The 13,303-nt window shown below is 38.2% G+C and overlaps 1 long non-coding RNA gene across 1 annotated transcript; it reads left to right on the forward strand.

Moving 5' to 3' along the window:
• Nucleotides 1-5,002: 5,002 nt before the first annotated feature.
• Nucleotides 5,003-11,413, forward strand: LOC118986205 (uncharacterized). The gene is made up of 3 exons (XR_005066321.1): nt 5,003-5,015; nt 9,160-9,163; nt 11,336-11,413. It is a non-coding gene; the product is annotated as an uncharacterized LOC118986205 (long non-coding RNA).
• The last annotated feature ends 1,890 nt before the right edge of the window (nt 11,414-13,303 follow it).

Here is a 13,303-nt window from a genome sequence, read left to right on the forward strand (position 1 = left end):
ACTTGTGACATTAGTATGCAATTAGCCAAGTCTCAGGTGTTGAAGTGCAGACAGCTGAAGCCCTGGTACTAGTTCCCTGTGAAAAGTGGCCTTTCCTGATAAAATGCTTGCTGCCCATTTCTGTCATCTTCACTGAGGCAACCGTCTACCCCTTGGATTAAAGCTAAAACTGACAGATACGTATGTGATATTACACTGTCCGTGCTGGGACATTTCTAAGAAGTTTAAAGATTTCACAACCAAGACTGAATTGTCCTTACTGTTAGGCATTTTCAGACAGCATTTACAGCAGTAACCAGCAAAATAACAAAAGGAGAGATTCTGTTTAGAATTCTCTTTGAGTGCATTTCTCAAGTGTTTTCTTAGTTTTGAGAGTTAATTTTCATTTCACCATATGTATTTTATTTTACCATCAACCTCTACCTCTAGGAATTGATAAATACTATTCATGGTAGAGATTGTGCATAGTTAACTTACTGCTATGTTAACCTTGGAATTTATTATATTTTGCCTCAATTCTCACTGGTTTAAAGCACTCACAGCTAGAGATGGTTTTATAAACAGGACAGTCTTTAAAGGAAAAGGAATGTTACTGTGCTTTGCTTTCCCTTTTCAATGCTAGTTGCTAAGCATTAGAATTGTCAAAACTATTTTTAAACTTAAAAGCATTTTCATTATCTGGCTCTTGTGAATTCATATGTACACAGAGGTACCTACTGGAAGACTGAACAGGCTTTGACACTTTTAAAGAAGTGTGTTCCAAACTGGCATTCCAGAAAAACCAGGAGAACCAGAAAGGGGTGATTCGAATGCTATTGTCCTGTGGTGTCAGGGGAAGCAAACAGGCAGCAGCTGAGTCACTCTGGGTTGGACGCTGTGCCAAGGGTTTTGCATGCGCTATTCTATTTCATATGTTCTCAATCAGTCATTCTGTGAGGGATGGGACAGTGTGTAGTTGTTCAAAGAACAGGCCTCCAAGTCATGCAGCTCTGGATTTAAATCCTAGCCCCATCACACGACCTCTGGAATCTTTGTCAAATTGTCTTCTTCAAACTTCAGTTTCTTCATCAGTAAATAACGTATTTATCTTATGGGTGTGTGTGTGTGCCTGTGTGTGCGTGTGTGTTAATAACTGACCTATAGTCATTGCTAAAAAATAGGTCTAATTTCTTCTTGTTAATGAATTCGAATTTCAAACTGAAATCTATGTTATCGGGGAAGTTATGTTCCCCTCAAATTATGCTAAAGCCCTAACTCTCAGTACCCCCAAATCTGAGTGGATTTGGGGTAACACCTTTAAAAAAGGTGATCAAGTTAAAGTGAGGCCATTGGGTTGAGCCCTAATTCATCCTGACCGGTGACCTTGTGAGAAGTGAACATTTCAACACACAGAGAGACACCAGGGCCACGTGTGCACACAAAGAAAAGGACACGTGAGGACAGCGATAAAGCAGGCAGCTGCAAGACAAGGAGAGAGGCCTCAGGAGAAACTAGTCCTGCCAGGACCTTGAACTTGGACTTCTGTCCTCCATAACTGCGAGCAGATAAACTTTTGTTGTTTAAGCCACCCAGTCTGTGGTATTTTGTTATGGCAGTTCTAGCAAGATAACACAAAATAAAAACCTCTACTATCCATGTATTGGTACTGACATCAGTTTAATGAACTATTTTTAAAATAAAATGTTTTATTATCAAATGCTTCCAGTGTGGAAGTTAACATGAATTATCTTGAAAAAGAAAATCTTTGCTGAATAACAGAACAGCGAATGGAATACATTTTAATAAGAAGTTTCTATAAGTAGAAAGGCAGCAAATGAAATTTAACATGTCAGCATTTATTTATTGCGTATGCATTTATCAGGAATCTGTTGTGCATTCTTTGTTGAGCCCAGGTGATAGAAAGATAAATTTAACACAGCCCCTGCTCTTAAAGAGCTCAGAGGCAAACAGTAAATCATGCAGTTTTGTAAAAATATACCAAACTGCTAAAAAATGTGGTGAGTTATGAGTTTTCTCATTTCCCAGAGGCATAAAGGGAAGGAGCCGTGGGCATCTGCATACATTGCCCCATGAAGACCTTGATCGGATGAGCTAGTTTGGTCCACAAAGGTCAACAAGAATTCTAATAAATTAATAATGGTAGCACTAGAAATAAAACAGGAAAACAGAACCTTATAAAAAGCTGTAAAATCTGCATTTCATAGATGGCTCTATGGCCTCTACCTACAAGTTATTTTTAAAGAGCATATTCCCTTCCCTCCACGCCTGTTCCTACCTCGCTTTCCAAGGCCCGGCGACCTCTGGTCTGGACTTCAGGACCTGCCAGCGTCCCACCCTGCAGCTCTGCGGTCCACCCTTCAGGGGACAAGCCAGAGGAACTCCGTGAGTCCTGAGTACAATCATGCCATCCCTCTGTTCAAATAAATTATTAAAGATTTTTTATTTTTAATTGGAAACAAAGTTAGGCTCTTTATCTTTGTCTTTAGAGCCCTGAGTGACCTACTCCCTGCCTACCCCTCCAACCTTATCCCCAGTCCCTGTCTTTCACATGACTTCCTGTTTTATGGCATGATCAGCTTCTGCCCACATTAAATTTTGTGCAGTTGTTCTTTCTTTGCCTGGAATGCCCTTCCCCCATTCCTGACACACCCCTTACCTTCTTTGCATTTCAGCTTAAGTATAATAACCTAAGAGGGACCTCTTCAGAGAACACAATCTAACATTGTCTGCCAGGGACTATTTACCAGGTTATTTTATTGTTATCATAGCACTTCTCATTGACTGGTATTTCTTCTATTGTTTCCCGTCCTCCCACTTCCAGTCCCTCCAGAATGTTGATTTGCTGGGAGTCATGACCTTGCCTGTCTTGTTCATGGCTGCGTCCCAACTCCCAAAGTACCTACACCACAGTAAGCACATGGCAAACGTGCTTTCATATCTGTTGATATAGAATGAAGCTTTGGTAGAGTCACAAAGGTACAGCGATGGACTTTGCGCTTGGGATATAAAGGACTTGCCTACTTAAAGTTGCTTAATGAGAGCAGGGACTCTGTACTCTGCTCACACAATTGCGGTTCATTGGATTTAAGAAAAGCACTTCTAAATAGTGGTAGTTTTACTATAAAGGACACATGGACAAAACCAAGGGGGAGGGTGGAAGAAAGGGAGGGAGGTGGGTTTGGCTAGGGTAGGGGTGAGCAGTTGCGGGAAAATGCAGACAACTTAATTGAACAATAATAAAATAATTAAAAAGATGTATTTAACTAAAAAGTTTTAGTTCTAAGACAAAAATAATAACTAACAAAAAAATGATGACTGTTTTTACTTGGAAAGCGGTAGATCCAAGTGGTCGCTTTCTCAGAGATATAGCCCTTGCTACGCCTTGTGCTGACTTTCAAAGCAAACCTTGGAATGGGTAGGTGCTGAATTCCTTTGTGTGTGTGTGTGTGCAAATAAACACTATGTACAGACCGGTGGAAGGTACACTTCGATCCTGAATTCCATTTTAAAAAAAGTCAGCTAGAAAAGTCCTTGTGTCCTCAGGTTCTACTTATGTTAAAAGTGTACAAAATTTGCACTCCATTCATAACACTGTCTAGCTTGACAGATTTCTGAGTTGATCTGAATTGAACTAAGCCCAAACGTTTTAAAAATATTTACATTTTAGGCATTTCATTGATATTCTGTGAAAGAATAATTTACTAGAACTCTCAAATTAAAACACATTAGCCTATAGAACTCTTAAGTTAACTTTGTCATAACAATTTAATTCAACAGTTTCATAATGGAAGAAGGGGGATGGTGAGGGGGAAATGCAGACAATTGTAACTGAACAACAATAAAATAATTAAAAAAAAGAAGATAGGACTTAGAACAAAATACTGTATTTTACCATGTATAATGTGCACTTTTTTGCCCAAATTTTTGAGGGGAAAATAAGGATGTGCATTCTATATGCATAGTACTAATTCTGTATTTATAGCAATGTTTTTATTTTTTTATTTATGCTTATTCATTAAAAGTATAACTCCAGAAAGCAATAACAATATTCATATGCAAAACAATATCCAGGGAATATAATAATCAGTTTTGTTTCTCAATATAAATTTAAAAACTGACTTAAAAATTAAAATGAAAGATTTTTTTCCTGATAGTTTGGGCCAAAATATGGGTGCACACTATACAACATGGGAGCACATTATACATGGCAAAATATTGTATCCCAGATGCGTATTAACCAGCAAGTTGGGTTATATTCTCTTGTATTTTGGGAGGTGAAAATACTGGACAATGAACATGGATGGCAGCACTCCACAAATGAATGATTATCTGGATTTGAAGGTCTTCAAAGAAAATTAATTCAGTTTAGAATCCTTACAGATTTTATTTTTGTTGATAAAGACTACTTCATTACATCTAAAATATGTGCAGTCCTTAAAGATCATTATCTTTTTTTTACTTTCCATCTTCACTATTGTAAAACATGGCATTTTAATTTGGTATATATGTACTAGTCACCCTGAGTTACCCTCCTCTATTTACTAAAGAATTTTTTTGATTCAGTATGTACCTCTACACTTTCATGGATTTGACAAATATTTTCTTAGAACCTAGTATCTTCTTCTTCAAGCCACATGCAATCTAAAAAGAAAGCTTACTTTCCCATTCATTTAAATTTTTTTTTTCATTCAAAGAAAAATTTTAAATTTTTAGCATAATTTATCAGACATTAATTTATAATGCTGGAGGATTTTTTTTGTTTAGAAATTTAATTTTGTTCTCATCATACATACTGGAATGTGGACACTTTAATATGTTTTTAATTTAAATTTATTTATTTTAATTGTTGTTCAAGTACAGTTTTCTGTCTTTTACTCCCATCCCAGCCCACGCCCCCAGTGCTCCCCACCTCCTTCCCATTTCCACCTCCCTTAGTTTTTGTCCATGTGTCCTTTATACTTGTTCCCGTGAATCCTTCCCTTTTCCCCCTGAAATTCCCTCCCCTCTCCCCTCTGGTCACTGTCAGACTGTTCTCTGTTTCAGTGTCTTTGCTTATATCTTGCTTGCTTATTTGTTTTGTTGTTTAGGTTCCTGTTAAAGGTGAGATCATATGGTATTTGTCTTTCACCACCTGGATTATTTCACTCAGCATAATGCTTTCCAGTTCCATCCATGCTGTTGCAGAGGGTAGGAGCTCCTTCTTTCTTTCTGCTGCATAGAATTTCATTGTGTAAATGTACCATAGTTTTTTTGATCCATTCACTTACCGATGGACACCTAGGTTGCTTTCAACACTTGGCTATTGTAAATTATGCTGCTATGAACATCGGGGTGCACAGGTTCTTTTGTATTGGTGTTCAGGGTTCTTAGGATATAATCCTACCAGTGGAATTGCTGGTAGATCCATTTTTAGTTTTCTGAGAAAATTCCATACTGTTTTCCATAGTGGTTGTACCAGTCTGCAATCCCACCAGCAGTGCACTAGGGTCCCCTTTTCTCCACAACCTCTCCAACATTTGTTGTTTGTTGCTTTGTTTATGATGGCCATTCTGACTGGTGTAAAATGGTATCTCATTGTGGTTTTAATTTCCATCTCTCTGATAGCTAGCAATATTGAGCATCTTTTCATGTGTCTCTGGATCCTCTGAGAAGTGTCTGTTCAAGTCCTTCACCCACTTTTTAATTTGGTTGCTTGTCTTCCTAGGGTGGAGTCGTGTAAGTTCTTTGTATATTTTGGAGATTAAACCCTTGTCTGAGGTATCATTAGCAAATATGTTTTCCCATACGGTTGGTTCTCTTTTTACTTTAATACTGTTTTCTTTAGCTGTACAGAAGCTTTTTTTTAACGAGATCCCATTTGTTTATTCTTTCCTTTATGTCCCTTGCTCTAGGGGAGATATCAGCAAAAATGTTGCTACGTGAAATATCTGAGATTTTCCTGCCAATGTTCTCCTCTAGGACTTGAATGGTGTCACGACTTATATTTAAGTCTTTTATCCACCTTGAATTTATTTTGGTGTATGGTGGAAGTTGGTGCTTTAGTTTCATTTTTTTGCACGTAGCTGTCCATTTCTCACAACACTATTTGTTGAAGAGGCTGTATTTACTCCATTTTGGGGCATTTTAATATTAACTGCTGTTTATACACTGGTGCATGAAAATTCAGTTTTGTTTTCTGAAGTAACAATAAGTCTTTTCTGTGGGTGAGTAAAGGCAGCTCCCAGGTGTAAAGAAATTGTGTTCTACTGGGTGATTTATAAGTCAGCTGTTTAAATCAGAGTGCATTGTCTTATATCGCATGTCTTGGTTTGACTCTAGGCTACTTTCAAAGCCTACTTAACCCATAAGGGAATTAAAATACATTAGTAACAATACAGGCTTAGGTCCTGACTCCTAGAAGCAGCTAGTTATTTAGACCAGAAGAAGAAAGAATAGAAGGAACATTTCCCAATTTTCCTAGTCATAGGGCCTCCATTAGGTGATATTTAGAAATATTTTAAAAACTAGAGCAGAGTTTTGTAAACTGTAATGAGCATAAAAATGCCTCAGTGTTGTCTCAAAATACAGAGTGTACACTTCTAAGAAGCTTCCAGGTGAAGCCACAGACCACACTTGGAGTGACACCAGTCCTGAGTCTTCTGTACTGACCACCCCCCTGCCAGGACACCATGGTTGATTGTTCTTTCAATTTACCGTGACAACCTGCTGCCTCACCTCTTAAAATGTTTCCTACTCCCAAACCAGCCGCAAAACCCCCATCTCTACAAATAAAGCTGAGTGCAGCTAGTGGTTAGGAGATAGCTACCTAATTTAAACTGTTTCATCTTGGTAAGACTACTGAATGTCACATTAACCCTAAACATGTACACTGACTTTTTAAAAGAGAACCTGTTAGCCAAGTGGAGATTTCCAAGTAGGGGAATTTGGAATGTTGTATGGAAATAAAACATTGGCAACTCACACAGAATGCTGAGGGAGGGACATTTTTGAGACGCAGCCTGCCAAGAGGCCCTGTTTGGAGGTGTGCCTCGGGACTCGGGGCCCCAAAGTTATGCCTGCATTGTCCAGGGACCACCTTCTCTCTGATTCCGGACAAGCAAGGCCTTCAAGACAGCACACTGACTCCTGATGTGTTACTGAGTTCCATGTGAAACAACTAATGTTTATCAAGCAACTGCTTTGTAAAGGCACCGTGACAAGCCTATTAGATGTACATGAATAAGCTCTCGGGGAACTTACAGTTTAATAGGGCTGTGTCTTACCTAAATCTTTCTTTAAAGAAAACTAAACGCTTCACCTGTCCTAGATGACTCTCCTATGGTGTCATATACCTAGAACTTGGGGAAGCCACTATCTCTGGGGGCTTTGTTCTCAAACCTGCAGAACCTTCTCCCAACTGCAACACTACAGTCTTAATAATATTGTATCATTTCCGTGTGATCTTTTTTGTGTCTCCCCAGCTCCCTCTGTCTTTTATAATGCCTCTGCCCTCATGGACCCTATCTCCCATGCTACTTCCCTGCCCTCTATCAAATCTGTTACTTCCTATGCCAACCTCTGTATCAGTATCAAGTTCCTATCAATTTTCAAGTTCAAATTTATTTAGGTGAAAAACTGACAGCCTAGGGTAGTCTATAGATATATTATTTTGATTTGATGAGTATAGTACTAACCGATGGAGAATGAGAATGAGGAGGAAGAGAAGCAGGAGAAGGAAAGTTAGTCATTGTCAAGTTTACTACACACCACATGCCATACTCCTGACTTCAGTACAGACCCCTCTACCTGTCAGGTGCTGACTAGGCTACCTACAGGTGTCTGTGCGTCCCGTCTTCTGTACTAACTACGCTCTGTTTCAGTCTGGTGCCACAATATGCATCATGTGTGTCATCTCCCAGCATGAGTTTTGAGAGTTTTGTCCAGACAAGGATATTAGAATTCTCCAGAAAAGCCAATTGGGATACGTAAAACAGGGCATACCCATATATAGGAAGAGGTTTAGTTTCAGGAATTGGCTCATTTGATTATGGACACTGGTAAGTCCGAGATCTGCAGGGTGGGCCATCGGGCTGAAGACCCAGGGAAGAGCCAATGCTGTGGGTTCAAGTTTGAAAGCCACCTGCAGACAGAATTCCCTTTGGGTTGAGAGAGGTCAGTCATTTGTTCTGTAGGACCTTGAACTAGTTGGATAAGGCCACCCATGCTACGGAGGACAATCTGCTTTACACAATGTCCACCAATTTAGCTGTAAATCTCATCCTAAAACACTCTCTTATTTGAATACAGTACTTGTACACATTTTGTCCAATGTGGCATTTCTCCCTAGATCCGTGCTCATATAACCAGGAACTCCCAGGGCATGTGAGTGTGTGTGTGTGTGTGTGTGTGCAGTGGGGGACAGTGGGGGACAGTGGGGGACAGTGGGGACAGAGGAAGAGAGGTAAATAGCCATTTTGGGAGACATTTCTTTCTTTTATAATGAAAGGGTTTTTATTTCAGCCCCTTTTTGAAAAGTCTGTGCTGTAGAGATACTAGATACATTAAAAACCCTTTAAACTCACATTTTATTTGATGAAACCATAAAACATAATCCTTTAACTGAAACACTTATTTTTATCTTCTGTACGAAACTCCTAACAATTTCCAATTCCTTTCATGTGAAGAAATTTCTGAGACATTTGTGCTGACAATTGGGTTCTCCCCTTGTCATTCTGTATCCATTTTATTTGTGATTTTGCCTATTATTTAATATTTAAATTTGCATAAGGTGGAAGAAATGGCCAGGCTGACATCGAAATGTAGATCAAAGCTACAGACTAATTTAGTTCTGTTTAAACTGAGAATGGGGATTGACATTAAGCTCAAGAAAAGATGATCAGAGATTGTTCTTTTAATATCCTCTGCTGAGATTTTCAGAATAAGATAATTTAGGCATTAAAAAAAATCATTACTTTGTGCATGTATCAGTTTATAAGAAACAGCTTATCACAAAGCTAACATTCAGTTTTTTAAGTGTGGAAGAAGCTATTAGACTGTGGACAAGAGAAGTCTATATTTATCTGATTTTTTGGTAAAATAAAACTTGGATCTATGAAATGATTAGGAAGCTTCTGCCTCAAGTACCAGCTTCAGAGAGAGACTGTCACCCTATCCACAGAGGCCCGTAGTGTTGCCTTGCTGAATTCCAGCAGTTACCCTCACAGCATCACTGACGCAGTTCTGCCCCAATAAATGAATGTTTCTGTTCTGACTAATTCAATTGTATAAAGATCAAGTTCACATCCTTTTGGAGAAGGGGACACAGGTGGTGCAAGTAAGGTAAAAGGCCTTAAAAATCCATCAAACAAGGAGTCTAGTTCATGGAGGTGTGAGCATCAATACTACAAGATTTTTAAAAAGCCCTGCCCAGAGATAACCCTGTCTTTCTGCCATCCCCCACCCCACCCTGACTCCCTATGGTATTCTCAAGCTACACCTCAGTTATTTGCCTGAATTGCACCTGCATTATAGGAATCAATGCTGATATCTATAGAAATGCATGGATTCTACTGAAGTTTTACGACAACCCAAGGTGCCATGAAAATGTCACATGTATAGTGCCAGGAAGAAAAGCACAGGTTTTTTTTTTTAAATTCACCTCTATTAATCGCTGATCGTACAGTAGTGGCTTTGTGTTGTGTCTGCTTCCCGACTAGACTGTTAGTGTCTGGCAGGCGGAGGTAGACCTTCCTCATCTCTGCCTACGGGAGCTAGAGTTCCTGCAGGGCTTGACACGGGACAGGACGTGTAGCTTCAACTAAGACCGGCAGCGTAATTAAGGATAAATGGCTCAGTAGTAAATAAGCATAAGAAACAGCCTGTCACCCTCAGGCCCAGTTTTGTTTTGTTTTGTTTGTTAGTTTTCATTAACAACAACATGACTGAGAAATTGTCCTATGTTGTTTGTTGGCAGAATAGCTGTTTTGACTTGCAAGGCAAATCACTCATTGTGGTTAATACTCCAACCCTCCCACCACCCCACCTCCCAACACTCTTAATCTCATGGGGATAAAATTTGAAAACTTCAAATCGCAGTTTGCAAACAAAGTAACTGGCAACGTTTGCCCTACCTCAGGGCACACAGTGAGCATGGTAATTAATTAAACCTGGTAAGTAGGGAAGTGGGAATTAGACCCATTTTACAAATAATGATTACATATCTTCAAAGCATTCTTTCTTCCCATACCTTACAGCTCTGCTTTATATCAAGTCCATTAAGTATAATTATTCTTCCCTTATTAAAAATGGGTTGGAAAAATTTTTTAAATCTTCTGATGGGCCAAGTGTGTTCTGACTACTGTGTAAAAGCAGAAATGGAAACCCTAAAGTATCTGCAATGATAAGTTTTGCAGTAAAACTTGAACGCATTCCTTATAATAAGGTTTTAATTATGTGAAAGTTTTCTCAATTTAACTACCACTTCTTACATTCCATTGTACTTTACAGAGTTTGCAGAGAAAAGGTTTTGGTTTTCTCTAATCAGGCTCCTTTTCTAAAAAAGAAAAGGAGAAATGAAACTCCTTGTCTATATAACATCAGGGATTTAAAAATGTGGTTAATAATAATAGTAATAACAGTAGCTTACACATACAAAAGGCTTACCAGATGCTAGCACTGACTTAAGTGCTTTGCGGGCATTAACTCACTTATTTCTCAAAACAACCTTATGATGTAGGTATTATTATTATTATTATTATTATTATTATCCCTCTAGTACTTATAAGGAGTCTCATGGTGCAGGGATGTTAAATAACACATCCACAGTCACCCCAGCAAGTGGCAGAGCTGGGTGTGAGCCCAAGCAGCTTGTCTCCATCGTCTGTGCTCTCACAGGAATCTCCGTGTCGTGAATATCAGCTCTGTGTAGACAGGGGTTGTGTCAGCTTAGTTCACCTTTGAATAGATTGTCTTACAAGGTGCCTGGCATATAGTTCCATAAATGATTATAAACTGAACACCAAAAAATATAGGTACAGTGCAGCATGTTCAGAAAAATGCAAAGAAGTGAAAAACTTATCTTAATCCCAACATATTGCATTTTGGTACATGCCATTTCAGTCTTTAACAAATATGTACCCATACACACACACAAAATGCAATATTATCTTTTAACTCTTGATGTGTTACTGCTTGTGTTATCACAGATGTCCCATTTTTTGCCCACCCAACCCTCCCGCTAGTTTCATAGGCAATGCCCACACTGGTGTCGATGTCCACGGGTCTTTCGCGTACACTCTTTGACTAATCCCTTCACCTTCTTTCCATCAGTTCCTACCTCCCTGCTCCTCTCTTACAGTTGTCAGTGTATTTCATGATTCCACGCCTCTGGTTCTCTTTGGCTCATTAGTTTATTTTATTCATTAGATTCATCTTATAAGTGAGATAATATGATATTTGTCTTTCACCATGGGCTTATTACACTTAGCATACTAGTCTCCTGTTACATCCATGTGGTTGCAAAAGGCAGGAATGCCCTTTTTCTGCTGCATAATATTCCACTGTGTAAAAATACCATCGTTTTTTGATCCACTCATCTACTGATGGGCACTCAGGCTGTTTCCAAACCTTGATTAGTATAAATAGCACTGCTATGAACATAAAGGTGCATAAATTCTCTTGAATTGATATTTTGTGATTCTTAGGGTGTATTTCCAGCAGTGGAATCACTGAGTCAAAAAAGCAGTTCCATTTTTTAATTTTTGAGGTGATACCATAAAGTTTTCCGCAGTAGCTGCACCAGTCTGCATTCCCACCAGCACCGTACTAGGGTCCCCTTTTCTCCACAACCTCGCCAGCACTTATTGTTTGTTGATTTACTAATGATGGCCATTTTGGGCCCTGTGAGGTGATGATGGAACACATCACCCCAGTAAAATTTCACCCCAGTAAAAGGCAGTAAAATTTCAGGTATCTTACATAGTAATATTTCTGCTGATATATCTCCCAGGGGAAAGAAAATAAAGGGGAAAATGAACAAATTGGACTACATCAAATTAAAAAGCTTCTGCATGGCTAAAGCAACCATCATCAAAGTGAAAAGGGAACCAACTGTACGGGGGAACATATCTGCCCATGATACCTCAAATAAGTGTTTAATCTCCAAAACATATAAAAAACTCATGTGACTCACCACCAGGAAGACAAATAATCCAATTAAAAACTGGGCAAAGGACTTGAACAGAAACTTCTCCAAGGAGGACCTACAGAGGGCCCATAGACATATGGAAAGATGCTCAACGTCACTAGCCATCAGAGAGATGCAAAAAAACACCATTCTTTATTGTTTCTAGAGACTTTTTTCACCTTAGACATTTTTATTATAGGATTTTCCCATGTATTTTTAAAAATATTTTCACGTAATAATAATTCTTCTCTTCTCTAACATTAGGTATTTTTCTATGATCAATTTTGTAAATAAAGTCCATGTTGATGGTAAAGTCATTCTCTATATACATATTATGTCATATTAAAATGTAAAGTATTCCTGTTTCTCCATCTATAACACAAAATTTATCACCTGAAAATGTAAGAGAATATTTGAAAACAACCTGGTTCTTAGCAGGCATAAGAATGACGAAATTAAATTAAACGAGCAAATGCATATATATGAAAATCAGTTCTGTCAATCAATAATAAGAATGGTAGCTTTTCACTTGTCTTTGTTTAGGTGCCTTCTGTTTTGTTTTGATTTTTTGAATCATTTTGCATTATTTATGTTGTTTTCAGTTTACAAATTTCAGTGCTTTAGAAATTTCAGGAGCCGAATTCTCAAATACATGTTAAAAATATGACAGCAAACTTACATTCAACCTAATACCACATAATGTCAAACCTTGGCATTTCTATTCTGCAGTCAGTGGACTATTTTCAGTAACTAGAAGTTTAAAAGAGCTCCAAAATAGATATTCTTTTTTTTATTAAATTTTCAAATTTTCAAGCTTCAATACACTGTTATACAGAGATGATGAATTTTCAGGTCTTCATTTAATTTAATTAGTTGAAAATGAACAAGTTAATTACATGTAATTATAGCTTTGCTTGAATATAGGACTTCCACAATACCAACGGTGGGTAAAAGCAGTTCTTTTACTAATAAGTATGCTGATTTAGTCTATAAAATCCCAGGAGGGATTTGGTGGTAATGTGTTAGATGTTAACCTACTTCTATAGACTACTTCTCAACCATAGCGTACAAAAAGTAAGAAAATGTTTTTGAACATAAAGTAAGCAAATTCTTTTCCTCTTGATTTGAATATTATTCTAT

This window comes from Sturnira hondurensis, unplaced genomic scaffold (assembly GCF_014824575.4).
Source record: "Sturnira hondurensis isolate 20B ecotype Veracruz unplaced genomic scaffold, ASM1482457v3 Scaffold0004152, whole genome shotgun sequence".
Taxonomy (NCBI): domain Eukaryota; kingdom Metazoa; phylum Chordata; class Mammalia; order Chiroptera; family Phyllostomidae; genus Sturnira; species Sturnira hondurensis.